Here is a 19,712-nt window from a genome sequence, read left to right as displayed (position 1 = left end):
CTTTATAAACAAGGACCGTTAGGTACTTTGGGGGATTCACACTCCTTATTAAGCATCACAAAACCATTTGGTACCAGGCTCAGGAAGAGAAGCAGTATCTTACATTAGGCTCATGCAATCACCCTGACCCTGAAGAAAGGTGTCTGCCTGATATTCACAGCACTGCCTGTATCTGGTTCTGCCCCAGTGGCCAACAGCTTATTGAGTGCTTTTGATGTACAGACACTATACTAAGCGCTTTACACATAGTAACACATTCAATCTATTACCATCTCTGTTTTAGAGATGATGAAACTGAGGTTCAGAGAGTTTAGTAACTTGCCCAGTATTTACAGCTAGCAAGAATAGAACTAGGATTTAAGCCAGGAACTCTGGTTCCAGAATGTTCATTCTTGATTGCCACCCAATTTTATTTCTTCACATAACCCACTATTCTATTCAACCCTACAAATATTGCCTTAATGAGTGAAAAATTTCTTCCTCAGTTTCCACGTGACCTTTGCCTTCTTCACCAAGAACCAGTAAAACAGTTGGAAAATTTTACTTTTATTAAAATGAGTTCACTTAGGGGAGCAAGGACTCTAGAGCTCTAGGCTAGCAATTAAGCAAGTGGTGACCTCACAAGAAATGTTTATTTGTCCCTAGAGAGTCGTTACAGCTCTCCTAGCTTAGGAAAGTGATACAGTTTTTGCTTTTGAGAGTTCAACATAATCCACATGTCAGCTGCCCTAGCTGGTATTCACCAGAGAATTCCATGGTATATAATGTCTCATGCTCATGTTTTAAAATGTACTGACAGATATTAACATTATGGTAATACCAGAAATCAAATTCCAAAGACATATGGCTTTCATCAGCTCCACAAAGCTCAAGAGGTATTTTATCAGCCACTGATCAAAGGAAACAGCCGGAGCTGATAAAAGCAGAAGAGAGGACACGTGCAGTGTCCTCCACTCAAGCACACGCCGACACAGAGCGTCTCCAGAAATAAACAGCACATCTCCATTCGGTTGTAGTATTCCAATGAATGGAGGTCTCTCTAAAGGCAAAGCCCTGAACCCATCAAAATCAGATCCTGATGTCAAGTGATGAGGCTATCACCTGGGTGTGCATTGCTGGTAAAAGACACTTTAACCATATGAAGGTCATGTCAACTTGCTTCCAAACATGAATGGAGTGAAACACAAAAATCATGTGACTTCTCAAGTGGCTTAGATTCGCACAGATGAAACAGTTTTATTTGGAACCACAGCTAAAGGAAGAGGGAAAGGCATCTGCAAACCATGAAGCTTACTAAACAAATTTGTTTCCCAAGTCAAGCAGTTGAGGTACTCTCAGTCCTAATTAATGCCTCCTGCAAATGCACCCTCATAGCTAGCAGTCATTTGCCTAATCTAAGCCATATGTTCCTTCCATCATTGTAATGATATCAGTGGAAATTATTGGTGTTTTTTCACTGAATATTTCTATTTCAAAAATCTTTCTTTCCAGGCTGCTGCTCTGTGCTAAGATTGATGGGTGAGAAAATCTCTCTCTGGAAACATTTCCCCAGTTTTTTTTCTCTTCTTTTCTCATAGCCCATCAGCAGGGAAGAAGCCTTACATGTGATTTTTTAATGTTATGTTAAATATTTTGCTTCTAATAGAGCCAAGCTTCTTCAAGGATGGAACTTTTCACATAAACAACAGAAAAATTGAAAAGGTGATAGCTGAGTCCAATACACGCTCTGTATACTTGAAGTTTAATCATCACATATCTCATAAAAAGAGACCTTATGATTCATAGAGAGGTTCAGAAAATACTTGCTCTTTTTCAGAAGCTAATAGCTTACATCAAATTCCTTTACCTTCTCTAAATACTGCTTTATATCTGTTTTAATTTCAAAAGTCCTTATCATGTGCATGACTTAGTAAAGAGAGATGCACAGATATACAAGATTTCAGAGTTGGAAGAGAGCTTAGTGATCATTCAGTTGGATGGTCCTCACCCTAATTATATATCCCAAACACCTGGTGATCTGGGTGACCAGTTGCTCCCCACCAAGATTAACATTCAAATAATCTGGGGTGGACTCAGTGGAGCCCAGATACAGTTTTTTCAAAAGCCCTCCCAATGATTTAATGTGTGGCCAAGCTTGAGAAACACTGATCTTGTCTAGCCATCTTTCTTGGGGGAATCACAGATATTAAATGATTTGTTCACTGTCCATAGACAGCTTTTTGTGACAGAAGAAGGACTACAAAATCAGGCTCCAGACCACCACACCTACACACTATACAATATATCTATACTATCTATATCTATCCATATATCTATATCTATATCTCTATATATATCTACACACACACACAACACTCACACCTTTTTAATCAGTGTCCTTTTTTAAAAATTGAAACCAATTTGAACATACAAATATTTTCAAAAATAAAACAAAACCTAGAACTCCTCTCCTACACTCCCCTTTTCAAGGGCCTTTTCCCTTCTTCTATTTGTTTCTGGTTTTTGTTTTTGTTTTCATTTTGTTTTTGTCATTGTTACTCTATCCTCTGGAATACCCAGCTATAAGTTAATATATGTCACTATATGTTATGGCTTCAATTATGTCCCCCCTCAAAAGATGTTGAAGTCCTAATCCCCAGTACCTCAGAATGTGGCCTTATTTGGAAAAAGAGCTGTTACAGATGGAATTACACAAGTCAAATTTAAGTCATCCTAGAGTAGGGTGGGCCCTTAATCCATATGGACTGGTATCCTTATAAGAAGGGGAGAGGGGACATAGCCAGACAGACTGCCAGACAGAGAGAAGATGGCCAAGTAACAACAGAGGAAGAAATTAAGTTATGCCACAAGCCAAGGAACGCCAACAACTGCCAGCCACCATCGCAAGCCAGGAGAGAGGCAGGGAACAGATGCTTCCCTACAGACTTCCAAAGGAGCCTGGCCCTTCTGACACCTTGATTTCAGACTTCCCACCTCCAGAGCTCTGAGACAACAAATTTCTGTTGTTTTAAGCAATTTGGGGTACTTAGTTACGGCAGCCCCAGGAAACTAAGACCTATACAACTCCAGATTTAAAATAAAAATATTAGGAAACCATTCCAGAATACATTGTCACAAAAAGTACTGCTTTTAACAGTACAGAACTCGAATGACTCCTATTTGCTTTTGAAGTAAAATAGTAACAATAACAGCCAAATAAGCACTGTTATTTGTGTTATTTGTGTAATGTGTTCTAGCACTGTACTGAGCATCTCATGGTATCCTCACAACAACCCTATGAGGTCAATACAGTATTATCTCCATTTTGCAGATAAGGCAACACATCACAGTTTAAGTAAGTTCCCCAAGCTCTCTTGGCTAGGAACTGACAGTTAAAAGTTTCATTTTAGACTCACAATGAAAGCAGCTTTTAATTTTAATTATAATAAACTGGTATTTGCAAAGCAGTTTAAGAGAAACATCTTAATCAGCTGTCATATTATCTCATTTAAACATTACAAGATTTATTAGCATCACCATTTTGTTGAAGAAAAACCCAAGGCTTAGGGAACAGGTAATATCCTACATGGTAGTAGGTAGACAAACCCAAGTCTGAGCCTCTCTATAGCACTGCATTCAATACACTACACTGTCTTTAAATCTGCAGTTCGTTTTGTGACACTAAGTATTTCATACAGTCAGGACTGCTAAGAAAATAGTGTAAAACTGATGATAAACAGCCCAAACACAAATGCCTTGCCGTTTAGATTAAATTGTTGATTGTACTGAAATTCATGGGCACATTAGGAAACAAAAATAAATTGCAGCAAATCTCCCCCCAAATTTTATTGTGCATCCATTTATTTTTACTCACATAATCTGTATTTACTGAGCTGTAGTAAAGGATGCATGGACTATTTTTATTCAGAGAAAGGTGATAACACCAGCCAAGCAGAAGGAACCATCCATGACCAGAATGCAATGGCCCTCATTATCTTCCAACTCCCTCCGAAATGACTCATGGATTGCTGGCAGATGGTGTTTTCTCTCACCTTGCCTTGCACTTATTTAATTATTTTAACTGAGTTTTTGTTCTTATGCCATGATGCCTCATAGGCCAATATAGTTGGGAGGTGGTTTCTTCCTCTAACATTGACCAGTGCATTTAAAACATTTCTCAGGCGCCTGGTTCTGGATCAAGTGAGTATATAGAATAACAGTGGTAAATATTAGTAATGACTAGCAGTTGTTGGGCACATACAATATGCCAGGCACTGAGCCAAGGAATTTGCATGCATTATGCATTCAATCACACAACTCATAAATGGGGATGCTGAAGTTTAGAGAGGTTAAGAAACCTGCCTGGAGTTAAACAGCTAGTAAGCGGTAGAGGCAGAAGATTTGAACCAAGTACCTACTCTTAATCTTTACACTATTCTCATGTGGTGAAAGTTATGTTAGGACACTTTGAAGAAGTAAAGTGACATATATAGTAAAATCATTAAGAAACTCACAAAGTTAATGGTCAACCATTTGTAGAGAGATCAGGTCGGTGAATAAGATGTCAAGAAAAAGAAAATCTACCATAGACAGAGACGTGCTGTTCAGATCCCACTGTGGGAAGAGTTTGCTGTCCAGCTTCAGGAAGTGCAGGCAGCAGGCAGCCTCCAGCAGTCAGTCCCTCTGGGAGCTGCTTTAGCTGCAGAGCTGCTTTGCACACAGTCAAACCCTACCTGGGGCAGCCTGTAGTCTGCGACTGAGTCAGTCAGGGAACAGCTGCCCAGCCATTTGGGTCTGATGAAGGACACTGACAGGCAGTACTCACTCCCAAGCTGCCCGTGAGATTGGCCAAGGCATTGTTGAGCATGTTTCACAATTTGACTTGTTGCTCTCCTCAATTCCATGCCCTGCCCATTGCTCCCACAGATTTTTTAATCCCTACTAAACCTCTTGCACTCCCTACTCTGGGGAACCTGAACAATAGTTCAAGGGCTTTTGAGAAGGAAAAAAATATCTATATCTATATCAATATATATATATAGTGCTAGTTTAGGAATTTTTTGACTCTCAAGAATCATATATATAAATTTAGCAAAAACACGTCTTTGATAAGTCTCAAGATGTATACTTCCCCAAAAGTGGGGGGCAGGGTGTGAAGGTAGTGGAAGATAGTAGAAGGGTTACCTACGTAACCATTTGAGATGAAATTGGTCAGGTAATTTCAAGAACACATTTGGTTTTGGCTTAAAGACACGACAGTAGTAGGGCCCATGAAACCCTCTAAAGAGCAGCATAAATAAATCACAAATCCTCTTGGGTATACAGTTTTTCTAGTTAGTGGTCCCATTTTATCACCCTGGGCAGTCTGATTTATGCACGTATGATAACACTTCCATTTCAGAAAATTTTAATAAAATTAATTATTTCCAAGGCATTTTCAAATATAAAGGAGTTCTCCTCAGTTTGTTGCCACAGACAAACCCTATATTGTGCATGGAGTCAACATTCTACATAGAAAGCATCAACTGACATACAATGTAGAATTATCAGAATCAGCCTCTTTCGCTAACCACCCTTGCAACCCTTCAGGTACCCTCCCACCTATAACGCCGGTCCTAAATACCATGTTACTGTCCTGTCAACTATATCCTAACAAAGAGCTACTGCTAATTAAGCCATGCTCAGAGATTTGCATTGTTTTTCTTAAAAAAAAAGGACTCTTGAAACCAAGGAAATTTCTAGACTCCAGAGATTGGAGCAGTCATAGTGGAATAAAAAGGCACATGGTTCATATTTGGGGGCAAAGGACTTTCTGTCACTTCCAGTTGACAGCCCAGCCCTGGGCACTGCGGCCAGGCTTGTTGAGGGAGTGTGCCTTTAGGGGATGAGAAGAAGCAGAACACATGGCCTCTCCTGCTTTCTAGTGATCTACCTCAGCAGTGAATAATGAATGATCAACTGGCATGCCTCAGTGCCTTCCATAATGGTTTCAGATGAAAAAAACTGTGGCCATTTCTTATCAGAGGAAACTGCTTGGATCTTTTTCAGAATTTTACTCCTGTAAGAAAGGAACCCTTTATTAAAAAAAAAAAAAAAAAAAGGAACTAGTTTAATCTTTATTAGCTCTTAGAAAATTTGTAGAGCTAGGACTCTAGGGGAATTGGACAATTTATGCATACTGTAAATATGTCAGTTACATGGGTAGTAGCTAATATTAGAAAATGTGATTAAGAATCAGGGATAGATATTAAAAATGGAGAAGGGAGTAATATTTGGTTGTAGTCTTACAACATATCACTCATTTTTAAATTGTATATTTTTGAAAACCAGTCACAAATCATAGAAATAAATATTGACTAAGTCATAAAGCTGTAGTAAACAAAAATAAATATATATTAGGAAATGACATGATTTGTTTCTCAATCATAAAAATTTTACAAACTACTTCTGAATCGTACCAATATCCTTTCTTTTCAGAATACTTAACTCGTTTTAGCATGCCTTGCCTTCTGCTGTCATCTTTTTATTAAAACTAATCTAGAAATCTTCAATTTCAGCAACTTCTAGATAAAATAGGCTACCTTAAAAGAGAATGTTTTAAAGAAATAATTTATGTAGCCTGATTAACGGGAAATACCTGTGCTCAAAGGAAATGCCTAAAACAAACAAACAAAAACAACCCTGCTTTGAATCTAGGTTCTTCTATGGAGGCTGCAAAGGCTGCCCGAAGCACCATGCGGGAGCCTCCCAGACCGGCGGAAGTCTGATTGGCACCGCCCCCCAGGAGTCCTCAGCCCACCCCACCCTCCACACCCCCACACTGACGCTGCCTCTACCGCCCAGGCTGATCCCTCAGGGAAGCCGACCCCATCATCACTCTTGTCACCATTGGCACTGGCCTGCCTTTGGCACAAATAACAGTGGAACATGCTCTGCAGTTTCTTACTACCTACTCTGCTAGGGAGCAGATAATGCTGCTCGTCTCAAATTTTCCAAACACATACTGGTATTGTGAAAAAGAGCAGGAAAGCCATCTAACAGATAAACATGTAATACCTGCAAAGGACAATAGCCATTGGAATCACCATTTTTTAGGTACTTTATTTGAGTTATATAATATTTTTCATTCCTGGGATGGTTGAATCAGTTCTTCATCAAGAGAATTAAATATAGTTAGATATTTATAGCTATATGTATATATTACTTTGATTTTATTTAGATTGTTTGAAGCCTCCCCAAAGTTGCACTAAAATAACTGAACGATTTTAGAGCGCTGATCTCCAGGTAAAATGTAAATTATAGCTAAGTCACCCTTCTCTAACACAAACTTTACTTTGAAAAGCAAATTGTGGATAAAGACATGATGATGATGATGATGATGATGATGATGATGAAGAAGCATATATAGGGGACCCATTGTCCTTTTGTTCTAAATCCCCATTCATGTGCCTGGAGCTAACATGAAACAACCGATCAAAACATTTTGTGAGTTCCTACTCTGTGCCCTCAACTGTGCTAAGTCCCTGCTGAAAGGAGACTAGTGTGATGATCTGTGCTGGTATTGTAGAGGAAGTCACACGGCTCAACTCTGCATGGTGAAGGGCAGCTGGCTTTGGAATGCTCTTCCACTTAGCTGCGTAAATTTGGTCAAGTGATGTAGCCTCTCTGAGCTTCAATTTTCTGTAAAAAAGTATAAAATGGGGAAAATGATATTGTCCTTTTTCTAGGGCTGTTGGAAGAAATAAATAAGGTGCTATATTTGAGGTGCTCCACATAGGGCTTGGTATTTAATAAATGATGACTGATAATGGTAGCAATATTGGTTGTAATCAAAATATGTTTGTTTTGTTTTGTTTTTAAGTATTAATAGTAGTTCTATCGAGAAGCTAGTTGGAAAGAAAAGTGCTGCAAGAGTCACAGGAGAAGCCAGTAGGAAAGAAAAGTGCTGCAAGAGTCACAGCTTCCCTAGTGTCCCTGGACCACTGCCAATTAAATGGGCTGTTACAGACATAGTGTAACTTTCCCTCCTGGTGTAAGATATCTATATATATCCACATCCAGGTCACAGGCTTAAGCAGACAATGTAATCATCTATGAGGAATGATTTCAGGATCACAAAGCATGCACCTATCCCCACACTTCCCCATCATTGGTGATTTCTGGCAGGACAAATAAGAATTTGGTTCCTCAAATATTTGGTCCAAGAATGTGGCCCACCTCTAATGTACCATCTCTGGGTACTGCAGAGAGAAGCATGAGTTATGTGCTCTTTCCCCTTGAGGAGCTACAGTCTAGTAGAAGGAAGATGGACATGTAAACAGTGAGGAACCAGAGAAAGAGACCAGAAATGAAGACCCAAGAGAAAAATGCCGAGAAGGAGCAGCCCAAGAATCAGGGGACCACAGGAGGGTAGATGGAAGCCAATCAAAAATGATGCTGCCATTGCCTGTGCTTCCACTCACATCCATATAAATCCTTGAATTTCCTTTTCAAAGTATTCTCTGTGAGGGGGAGAACATGGCACATTGCTTCAGTGGTATAAAATGTATTGTTATGTCATAATTTTAGCACAAGGGCTATGATAGCCACTGTAATCAGTTCTAATAGTTCATAGCACAGCACAGAGGCTAAATCTCAAGTTTTTTTTTTTTTTTTTTAGGCAGAGACACAATTTGTAAATATATACTAACATCAATTTCCTGTTTGTTTTAATATAATGAGGATTGATGCCTACTACCAAATGTAAAACACAGCTTTTAAAAAATTATTTATTTTTAATTGTGGTAAAACTTACAAAACCTACAAAAGTTGCAAAACATAGCTTTTAAATGAGAGTACATGAGGAAGTTTGGAAAAGCCATTCATTCTATGAAGTAAAATGGGGTAAATTTTTTTTAAAAGATTTCTTCCTTTACCCCAAAGGCAACCTACCAGAGAACTGAAAATAGACTTAAAAGATATTTTTATGATAGATGAATTTTTCTGGATTTCTTTTTCAGAATTTATGGAGTTTGGTAAATTTGGTTATGAAATTGGATGTTACTCATTTATTCTGAAGCCAAATCAGTATGACTTTTCACTATATCTTGCTGATTATACAAGACAAGTTATTAGATAATAGGTTTTTTGCTTGCTACAAATATGTTTGTGGTTCACATAATTTTTTGGTAATTTTTAGATCTAAAACAAAATGTCAAATGTACTGAACCAAGAAAAATCTGTTTTGTAGGATGATAGCATCTCAGTAAAGGCACAGTAGGCCTAGAAACAATGCACGAAGAGTATTAGAAGGGCAATGTGTGATCTTAAGTTTCATGCACTAATGTTTGAGTCATACATAGATTGTGGTGGTCACCACACCCTGAACAGTGATGTGTTTCCATAGCAACTGATCTGCTTACAAAGAAACAGGGGTAGTGTGGAGGGAATAAAAAGAAACTCCAGTAAAAACAGAACTGGTCCTGAATATATAATGATAAAAAGAAAAACACTCTTGTAGCATATGCTGAGATGGTGTTTTATCCCAGAAAATATATTAGGAACTTCTAGAATTCTGGAAGACAAAAGTCGTATCTGCTTCTTTCATATCCTCAGTCTGAACCATGTACATAATAGGCACTCAAATACTTAATTGGATAAGAATGAAAAAGGATATGGGGGGGGGGAGAGAGGGAAGAGGGGAAGAAAGAGGAGGAAGGGGAGAGGAAGAAGAAGAAGAAGAAAGTGGAGAAGGAGGAAAAGAATGGAAGAAAGTAAAAAAAAAAAGAAATGAAAACAATCGAGAAAAACACTTCTCTACCATCAGATAAAGAAGCATGCAAACAATAGAACAAATATCAGTGATCACTTTTGCCGTCAGTATTCAGACATAATGTTCAACTGTGAATGTGAAAGGGGGAAAATGGCCCTTATTAAAACCTACGATTGCAGGTGTCACAAATGCCACTCAAATCACTCTTGAACTCAGGCTGCCACTGTGATGAGAAAGACTCAGCCCGAAGGTGAATTATCTTCATAAGTTTGTGTATAATTCATTTAGCCAGCTTTGAATTTTCAGAACAGAAAAACATATGTTCCCTTTCTCAATGGCATTTTTGCACTCAAATAAGTCAAAAGTAACTATCCTTCCCCAAGTGGAGTAATTTTTAAATGCATTATTTTAAAGATTTTAAACATACATGGACATTTTATAGCATGTTTGTAGGTATTTTGGATTTTCAAATGTGACCTTTGGGGTTTGATTTAACTTTTGTATTTTCAGTTCTAACCTTATTTATTTTTAAGCTTACAATAGCAATTAAAAATTAAATTGACCATATTGGATAAGTTAATTTACTTGTGTTGCAAATTGAAACAGAAATAATGCAGGCTTGTATTTACAAAGCAGTTTGCCTCTGTAAACCTCAATGCTTTACTGATACTTCATCTAGTGGTAAGTTTGGAATTTTGTGACTGCACAGAAATCAGCTATGTGCTTCTGAGACCTGAAGGTGTATACAAATCACCTGGGATCTTGTTAAAATGCAGATTCCGGGTCCCTCTGGCTGGAGTAAAGCCTGAGAGTCTGCATTTTGAGCAAACTCCCAAGTGATGCTGAAGCTCTTGGTCAGCAGACCACACTGAGAAGCAAGGCTTTAGAGAGAACTAGAATCTTTCATTAAATATTTTCCATTTTCTTTTCCTTTTTCATTCTGTTATTGATTCATTTATAATATTAACCTTTGAGATTAACTAAGGGTGTTATTCCTTTTCATTCCCTGGCATATAAAAAGAACTGCATGCATGGACTCTCCTTAGAAATCTGTAAAAATTACTCCCCCAAAATGGTTTGTTTGTTTCCCTGTCTGTCTTTGAAAGAGATGGAAGGCTTGATTATTTTGAGTCCAACTTTGGCCACAAAATTTACTGCATTTACAAAATGTGCTGATGTAAAAATCTAAAAAATAGTCAGAAATTCAGAAGACATCTTGACACCTGAGCAACAGTAACTTTTTTCTGTCAACATATGGAGGAACAGGAAACTAATAAGTTTCTTTTAGCCCCAAAAGCAACCACAAACTATATTTCATACTGTTATTGGAACAACAGAGTCAATGTCCTCCATACGGGCAAGGGAAAAAGGCTCCACTAAAATGCTTTTGGAAGCATGAATTGAAAAATGGCGCAAGTTAAGAGTGTAATGATACAAGCAGGACACAAAAGGAAGCCAGCAAATCTTAAGGGAGATCTTCCACAGCCTCAACTCTGTTTAATAAATATATAAATGTACACATGGAAGTAATTTCTCAGGATTTTTTATTCCTAGTTTTAAAATTCACTCTAGTGAAGAGCAGAAAAATTCCATCTCAAGAGATCCTGACGCTGTGCAGTCGGGCTCATTTGTTGTTAATCTTAATTCATTAAAAAATGATAAAAACCCTGGTAAATTTGCCCCTGTGAATGAAGTCAGGATCTACTGCTATATAGTTCTTCTGCTTTTTAAGAGAGGCGGAAAAGCATGAGTCAAAGCTTGTAGCTTGTTTTTTTCCTTTCTCTGTCTTGAGGTATGCAGGCAATTCAGTCTGTATGTTTTTTAATGAACTATAGACTGCCAGTGAACAGAATACTTCATAGAGTAAAGACTGGAATATATGTGTATTTATTTCATTTCACATTAAAATAGAATTCCTTCTGGCTTTCAGGAGCTAAAATTAACATATATACTTGACAGCAAGAAAGATTATAAATTTTTTTTTAGTTGAATGTTTAGCAGTTCTCACTAAAGATCTACTAACTTACTTGAGTTAGAAAGATACCTTTGTTAAAAACTAGTGTGTACAACCAAATGCTGTTATTGATGACTCGTGTCTTTTTCTTAATTTGTGTCATATCCATGTCTCTTAAGACAGAGGAGAAAACTGACACATGCCTGTCTAGACCCATTAATGTGAGTCAAAAAGCAAGCCAGGTGGGGTTTCGGGTATTTAACCCTTTTCAAAATATGACTTCATAGGTATTAAATCCATCAAATATTCTAAATTGTTATAAATTAAAAATGTAATTTGATCAAATGGGCTCAAAATTGTAGAAAAATACAGTCAAGAGTGCTGTATATATACACATGAACTGGATACAAGGACTTAAAAGGATCCAACTCATATATTGGTAAATACAACATCCATTCAAGCATTTATTAAGCAACTCCCTAAAGCCCAGAACTTTGTGAGGCATCATAACCCCCTTCTTGTATCAGAATGTGGCTTAATCTTTTTCATTTTCTATGTAAGTAGGGATAAAAACAGAAATCTCTAACCAACAAGGTTGTATGACCTCCATTTTAATGCACTGCCAGAAAAGTAGAAGTAGTACAGTTCTTTCACATTTATTTCCAGTATTTTAAATACTGGTGCACTTATGAGAAAATAATAATCTAATCAGCAAAACATTTCTTTACAGTCAGAATGGAACTTTAAATTGTAACATCTGACAGCAAACCACAGTTATAAATTTAACAAACCATAGTTAAATTTATATATAAATTTACAACCTTGTACTGAGAATTTCTTATACAGTTCAACATTTTCAATTTTGCATAATTCATTGGTAAGTACCAAATTTTACTCATAGTATGCTAAATATATTCCCAGGTTCCAATAGAAACCCACTTGGCTTAATAATGATATAAATAATAAGAAATATATTTGCTGGACCTTATGCTTGTTTTTTCATTTAATTCATTTATTTTTCAAGAATTCTTATAAGGCTTAAGTGATACAAATAAAGGACAAAATATAGTTCCTGACAAAATAAGGTCTTGATAAGTGATCATAGTTAAAATGAACTGCCATTTCAGTTACCCCATGTACCACTGGTTCCCTGACAAGCACATGGGAACCACTCTTTCTCTAATCCAGAGATTTCATCAAAAGGTCCGTGGGCCACATTCAGCTTAAAGATAGGTGTAGCCTAAAGAGAGTGCTTTGTTTTTGTTTTCATTTTTTGGTCATTTGCCTTTGGATGGGGCCTGAGCTCCCCATCTCTCTCTACTTCTCATGCATCCCTATTGTTCTCACTCAGTCCAATCTCATGTTTTTTTACCTGCCTGATCCCTGCTCTAAGACCTGTTCCCCAAGCAAATACTAATAGAAAACCCCCAAATCAAGTAGCATCCACTGTTACCTCTTCCATCGAAAGGAAATACTCCTTTTCTTTTCCCTACATTATGATTGATAAGCATGCTTTTGTTTTACCCAACAGCAAGCCAACATTTGCAATGCTAGGGAATACTCAGCACAAACCAATTTTGGCAGCATCTCAGCAACTCCTGTGACTCTGAGCATCCTGGAAAACTGTCTGCTGATCTATATGCTGCTCAGCTTCTGTTTTTAGTCTGCTTTGCAACATTATCTTGCACAATTGAATGAAAGCTTCAGGTCTTTCCTGTCCCCTTTCCCCCTATTCTCTGAAGCCTTCAGACAATGGAATTTTCCATTAGAAAGAGGGAGTACAGCACTTGGAGGGGGAAAAAATCAGTTTTTTGTTCTCCTTCTTCTGTCCACTATAGTACAAAGCTTTGCTCCTCCTCTCGGGGAAATGTAAGGCTGGCTGGCAGTCAGTTTGACAGAAGGAGAGCAGTGCAGCGGAAAATTGGATAACAGGATAAAAATCTATGGGGCCACAGGAATCCCATCAAAACTGGCTTCTCCTGTCAAAACCCAGACAAGTGACAAGAATATAGAATGTTATTTATATTTAAATATTTCTAATGATATCATAATTATAGTTCTGCTTCAGGTAGGCAGCCATTTTCCTGTTAGCCACCATTCTACAAACCAAATGTCATAAGTTGGAAAAAATCTACATAAGAATCAGACAGTTTCAATTGGACATCTGAGAAAATCCTAAAATGTCCTCATAAAGCTGTTTCTTAAACAGTGCATAACAATTTGATTTTTTCAAAAACATTTTCCTTGGAGTACAATAGTCAAGCTCAATAAAAACTGATCATTCCTAACTCTTTAGGCAAGGGAACAAGAAGACATCTAGCAGGTAGCTAATAAGTTAATTTCACTTAAAATTAAGTTGTATTTTGGAAAATATCCTATTTTCTTTTTTCATAATGTATCATATTGAGTCATTTTATAGTTCTAATTACTGACAAATGATGGTTTTAATTTGTTAAACTTCATAATAAGTTCAATAAGTTGAAATTTAAATTGCCAAACATAAATTTTCTTATTTAAAACTTCAGAAAAATGTTCCGATGTAGCAATGCCAAACCACTATGTGTTATAATTCTATTATTAAAATCTAACATTTCAAAATACATCCTTAGAAGAATACGCTCCAAGTTATATCAAAGACTTTAATGCCATAATGAGGGTCAAAAAATATAGATACTCCATATAGAATCCAATTTACATTACACTTCTATAGAACTTTCAGTCTAAGATTCCTAAGGATGAATTGGTCATCTTTATCAAGCATATACTCCTATCTTTTACAGATAGATACATATTCATATACAGATATGTATATGTACACAGACACACAGACACAGACACATATGCCCTGTACAACACAAAGCAAAGTGGAGGGACTGTCAGCATCCAAGCTCATTAATTTATATAAAAGATCATATACTTAGTACCCATAATATAAAGAAAATGTGCCAAGTGCTGGGAGAAAAAGCAAGGAAAAGAGTACTCCAGTTGCAATAACGGGCTGTTCAAGACTTAAAGTTCAGAGTGTTACAGAGAGTGGAGAAATTGAGGATGATCCACCCTGCATGTCCTTTCCAGTTCAAACATCTGTGGCATGCCCTCAAGGCTCACAAATTTCTGAACTCACTTTACTAAACAAATTTAACTTCCCACTGCTTCCAGCTTTCTCCTTCCACTCTGGTCTAGCAGACTCGCTCACTTTTGCCCACCCAGGCAGTTCTCCAGCTTGCTGGCTACTTCTTATGCTCCTCCCCTGCCTACACTGCCCTTGCCTCCCTCTTTTCCCCTGAGTCTAATCCTCTATGGCCGAAATAAAACTTTACTTCACCTTGGAGCTTTTGTTGATTAATCCAATTGGTTGTTTACGTTGTGTAAGGCAATGTCCTCAGTGCCCGAGGTATAAGCCTTGTTGATCTGTCACAATTCCATAAGGGGAGTAATAGCCCTGTTTTAGAGATATAAGCAGCTCAGATCAGTTAGGTAACTTCAGATTCAAACCCCACCTATCTGACTTGATAGCCTCTGTTCCTAACTACTCTTATTTTGCTCCCTTTTCTGATACCTGTTTGCTCTGCACTCATGAGCTGTATGATTCAGCATTTAATAGTTCTCATGTTCATGAATGCTAGCCTGGGTTCTTCAGTTAGACTATGAATGTGTTGAAGTTTATTTATCTCCCACCCCAGCCTAGTACCATGCATTTAAATTATTGATTGATTGAATCCAGCAAATCTACAGCATTTAAATAAACTAGAGGGAAAGCTATGCTTCTCAAATTATTGATATGTTTGCCATTGGTTTGAGTTATTCATAGTTCTATTAGCCCCACAGGACTATTTTTCTTAAAGTGCACTATGAAATAAAATGTGAAAGTTGAAAAAGAACACTCTAATTTTCATTCAACAAATCTTTACTGATTTACAACTATGGGAATAGTATTTTCCCAGGTACACAGTGGAAAATACTGAAGAAATTTAAAATACAATGCTGCTCTTAAGAACTACATACAAATTACATAATATATATTATATATGTACTGCATAATATTAAGTATGTTATGTATAAACGTATGATAAATTATATGAATATGAACTAATAAATAAAAGATGAGTTTATACTTTTAATATGCTTTAGAACTGTGCCCAGGGCACAGTAAAAGCTCACTAATAGTACATATCATTGTCCATCTAGTCATAGCAAATAGAGAATAGCAACCATAATTTAATGTCATTCTTCAGGATTTGCAGGAATCTATTACTATGTTTATCATTAATTGTCAAAGACATCATTCAACAAACATTATTGTGTGTCTATTATGTGCCTTCCCAGAACTTACAGTCTAGCAAAGTCAGTGTTGAGAGGAGGTGTGGGAAACACAAGAAATTGGACTTTTTCTTACTGAGCTCTTTTCTGAAAGATACTTTTGGATTAATCCCTGGTGTCAGTTCACCTTTTCCAATATCATCTTTTTTCTTTCCTAAAAGTGGAGTGCAGAAAAAAAAAGATAACAGTTTTGTGCATCTAGTTTACATGGACTCTGGCTATGATTTTATTTTATTATCAACATTAATATATGAATGGTCTCTCTTGTGCTTGTTTTTATTACATGAATTTGGATACATTATCCTAGTGTTAGGTAAATTAAATGGGAAACTATCAATGATAGGTCTAGTATCAAAAACAGTATGTGGTTCTTTGATCCTAGGACTTATTTAGTATATCACAATCAGACATCAACTAAAGGCTGGTACTTTAAATTATAAGCAGAGGATTCAAAGCTGTCGCTAATTCATTACTCACACATCTCTAGTTGAAGTAGTAGTTTAAAGTCATGTGTGTCGCATTAATTGTAATCGTGTTTCCAAATGACAAGATAATATCTCATAGAACATAATATATTGCAGTCATAGGTCAAACCAAATGAATGTCTAAAGTAGATTAGCATTAAGTGCATACAATATGTTGTGTTTATAAATTTTAAAAACGATAAATTGTATTAGCATTTAGCAGATTGTCCATCACATGTCAATGTTTAGCTCTAAGTGCATTAAAACTATTTGGTTATAGCATTTTCTGAAGACACACATAAAGATACTACAAAATCCCTATCTGAAAACCTAATACTTGAGAAAAATAGAACAAGTTGGATGTACCCCTTCCCAACAATATTTAGTTACTTTCTTACACATAAATCTGAAATAGATACATTTTGGCCCCAAAGTGACCCAAACAAGGACAGTGTTCTAATTAACAAAATTAGAAAATTGCCAAAATGCCAGGTCAGTACCACACTGTGCTTATATGCCTGATTTTAATTTAAGCCTATCATCACCTGTGACTTGGTCAGATCTCATCCATAGTCCTAGAGCAGAAAACTGAGTTAGCTTGTCCTGTAGTATTGGGAAGACAAGTTCAGAATAAAGATGTAGGTTCTCATTTTAATTATACAATAAAATTTAGAGTTGGTTTTCAGATATGGTTCGAAGTCAAACTGTTGTGATTTCCTACCTGCAAATCCTGAAATAATTAGTGAAGTATTCAAGCAACTGTCTATTTCACCATGACTCATGCCATTATATGCTGCAATTTTCTTAGTCTTAGAATTCCTGCTTCAAAGAGTCTTGTATTTCATGGATGCATATTTTGAAATGTCACTTAGGGTAGAATGTGGGACAATGAAGGAGCAGCAAGTCAACCAAATGCAGGCCACAGAAATATTTAGTTTAGCTATTGCAGGTATTCTTGTCAGTTTTTGTTTTTTGTTTGGATATTTATTTTTCATTGAATTTGAGTGTCTCTAAAGCAAAGTAGGCAGCCTTGAGTTAATCCACAGTATCCTCAAATCCCTGCTTTCTTACACAAGGCCCTATCCCATACCAATGTTAGCTGTAGCAAGTAGAGTTGGTAATAGATGGTTGCTGAACCACTGAATATAGGGTACTTGTTTTGCTAAGTGGAGTTTCCACAGAGTTGAAAGCCTCAAGACAATAGAGGGTATTTTCAGGGTCTGTGTGAGGGAGGAAAAAATGAAACTTGAGGCTAGTGGCAGGGAGAAGAATTTTGAGGATAAACACTAAGTTATCTATTGGAGAATTTTGCTAAGTTTCGACTGGGCTGTGTGCAATGGGAATCCTACCTTCTGTGCATAACATTTTTAGTAACATTTAAACTGCTCATGAACATATTGTAAAATTGGATGTGTTCTAGGGAATGAGGATCTCCATACAAGGCAAGATCTGAGTTATGTCAACAGAAAAGGGTAAGTCTTTGCACTGAGGTTCCCCCTCCATTTAAGTCATTACTTGACAGTTTCCTGCCATACAGTTTAGGAAGTGCATTTAGCTGGCATATGGGAATTGGGTGCATGAAGGAGGCTTGGCCAATCAGATGCTTCTGCTGGAATTTGGAAACTTGAGAGGGTGAAACAAGGACACAGTGACAGAGATTACTTACAGCTCAACACATCCCAGGCAAACATTCAGGCTAAAAGTGAAAATTTTCAAATAGTCCAGGAAATTGAGAATGGGTCTTTCAGTTTATCAGTTCCAATGGAGACCAAGATAATTTAACCAAATTTCTTTTAAAACATATTTTAGAACCTATGTAAATCACTTTAACCAAAATATGTACAGTAAACAAAGTTAAGAAAAGTGTGACTTGTAAAATCTCTGCCTGGATTAATTGAGATGCAACATGGAGAACTCATTTAGAGAGTTCAAATCCCAACTTGGCACTTGGGCAAGTTACTTCACTTCTCTTTGCCTCAGTTTATTATCTGTGAATGAGATAATAAATACTTAATTTTGTTTTAAGCTGCTAAGTTTTGGGGCAACTTATTATGCAGCAATTGATAATTAATAAATATATTCCATTCCTATCTGCCAGGAAGGGAGAGATGTCCTCTTGTTTTACAGATAAGGAAATTAACTCAGATAAAAAAATTATCTGCAAAATGGGATACTAATAAGTGCCTACTTCATAGGGCTGCCATGAGGATTAAATGAGTCAATATTTGTAGAGCCATGCAAGGGTTTGTTAAATAAAATTGTTTTGAAAAAAAATTAAAGATGGGAAACTAATGATGTTATAGTCTTAAAGCAGAATTTCTTCTTCTTTAAGAAAGCTGTGTTTTCCCTTAAGGCCTTTACCTGATTTGATGAGTCCCACCTATATTATTGAGGGTAATCTCCTTAACTAAAACTCAAGTGTTGTAGAGGTTAATCACATCTACAAAATAACTTCACAGCAACATCTAGTCTACTGTTCGACCAAACAACTGGGCACCATAGCCTAGCCAAGTTGGACATAAAATTAACTATCGCAAAACCTTTTTGAGTTAATTTTGTTATCTAAAACGAGAGGACCCCTCTCTTCTCCTAGCAGACAGAAGTTGGGTGTGTACATTCATTATCTATTGCTGCATAGCAAATTACCCCAAAACTTAGCAGCTTCAAATGAAAGTAAACATTTATTGTCTTACACAATTTCTATGGGACAAGAATTCAGGAGAAGCTTAGCTGGGCCATTCTGGTTCAGAGTCTCTCCAGGGGTTAAGTGAAGACATCAGCTATAGTCATCTGAAGACTTGCCTACGGCTGGCGGATCCACCTCCAAGACGGCTCACTCCCATGATGGCAGGTTGATGCTAACAGTTGGCAGGCAGCCTCATTTCCTTACCCTGTGAGCCTCTCCATAGGGCTGCTTGAGTTTCCTCACATCACAGCATCTGGCTTCCTCCAGAGCAAGTGATCAAGAGAGAGAAAGGCAGAAATGACAATGTCTTTCATGACCTAGCCTCCAAAGTCACATAGCATCACTTCTGCTGTATTCTACTGGTCACCCAAATCAACCCTAATATAATAAGGAAAGGGACTACACAATGGTATGAAATGTGAAATATACAACCATCCAATAATTACTGTATCAACAATGCCTGCTTCCTTACTTCCTCTTTTCCTTCAGAAATGAGAGCAGGTGGCACACACTGGTCTGGGAGCCAGTTTCAGTAATGGTGTTCCTGTATCTGTTCAA

The 19,712-nt window shown here is 37.1% G+C and overlaps 1 long non-coding RNA gene across 1 annotated transcript; it reads right to left on the bottom strand.

The window, feature by feature from the left end:
* Positions 1-7,338: 7,338 nt before the first annotated feature.
* On the bottom strand, positions 7,339-16,541 carry LOC119544437. Its single transcript, XR_005218838.1, has 3 exons — positions 16,018-16,541; positions 15,010-15,126; positions 7,339-7,659 (listed from the first exon to the last, which is right to left on the bottom strand). It is a non-coding gene; the product is annotated as an uncharacterized LOC119544437 (long non-coding RNA).
* Positions 16,542-19,712: the final 3,171 nt, after the last annotated feature.

The sequence above is a fragment of the Choloepus didactylus genome, chromosome 9 (assembly GCF_015220235.1).
Source record: "Choloepus didactylus isolate mChoDid1 chromosome 9, mChoDid1.pri, whole genome shotgun sequence".
NCBI classification, from domain to species: Eukaryota; Metazoa; Chordata; class Mammalia; order Pilosa; family Megalonychidae; genus Choloepus; species Choloepus didactylus.
The sequence above is the reverse complement of the archived record's forward strand: the minus strand, read 5'-3'. Positions and strand labels throughout refer to the sequence as shown.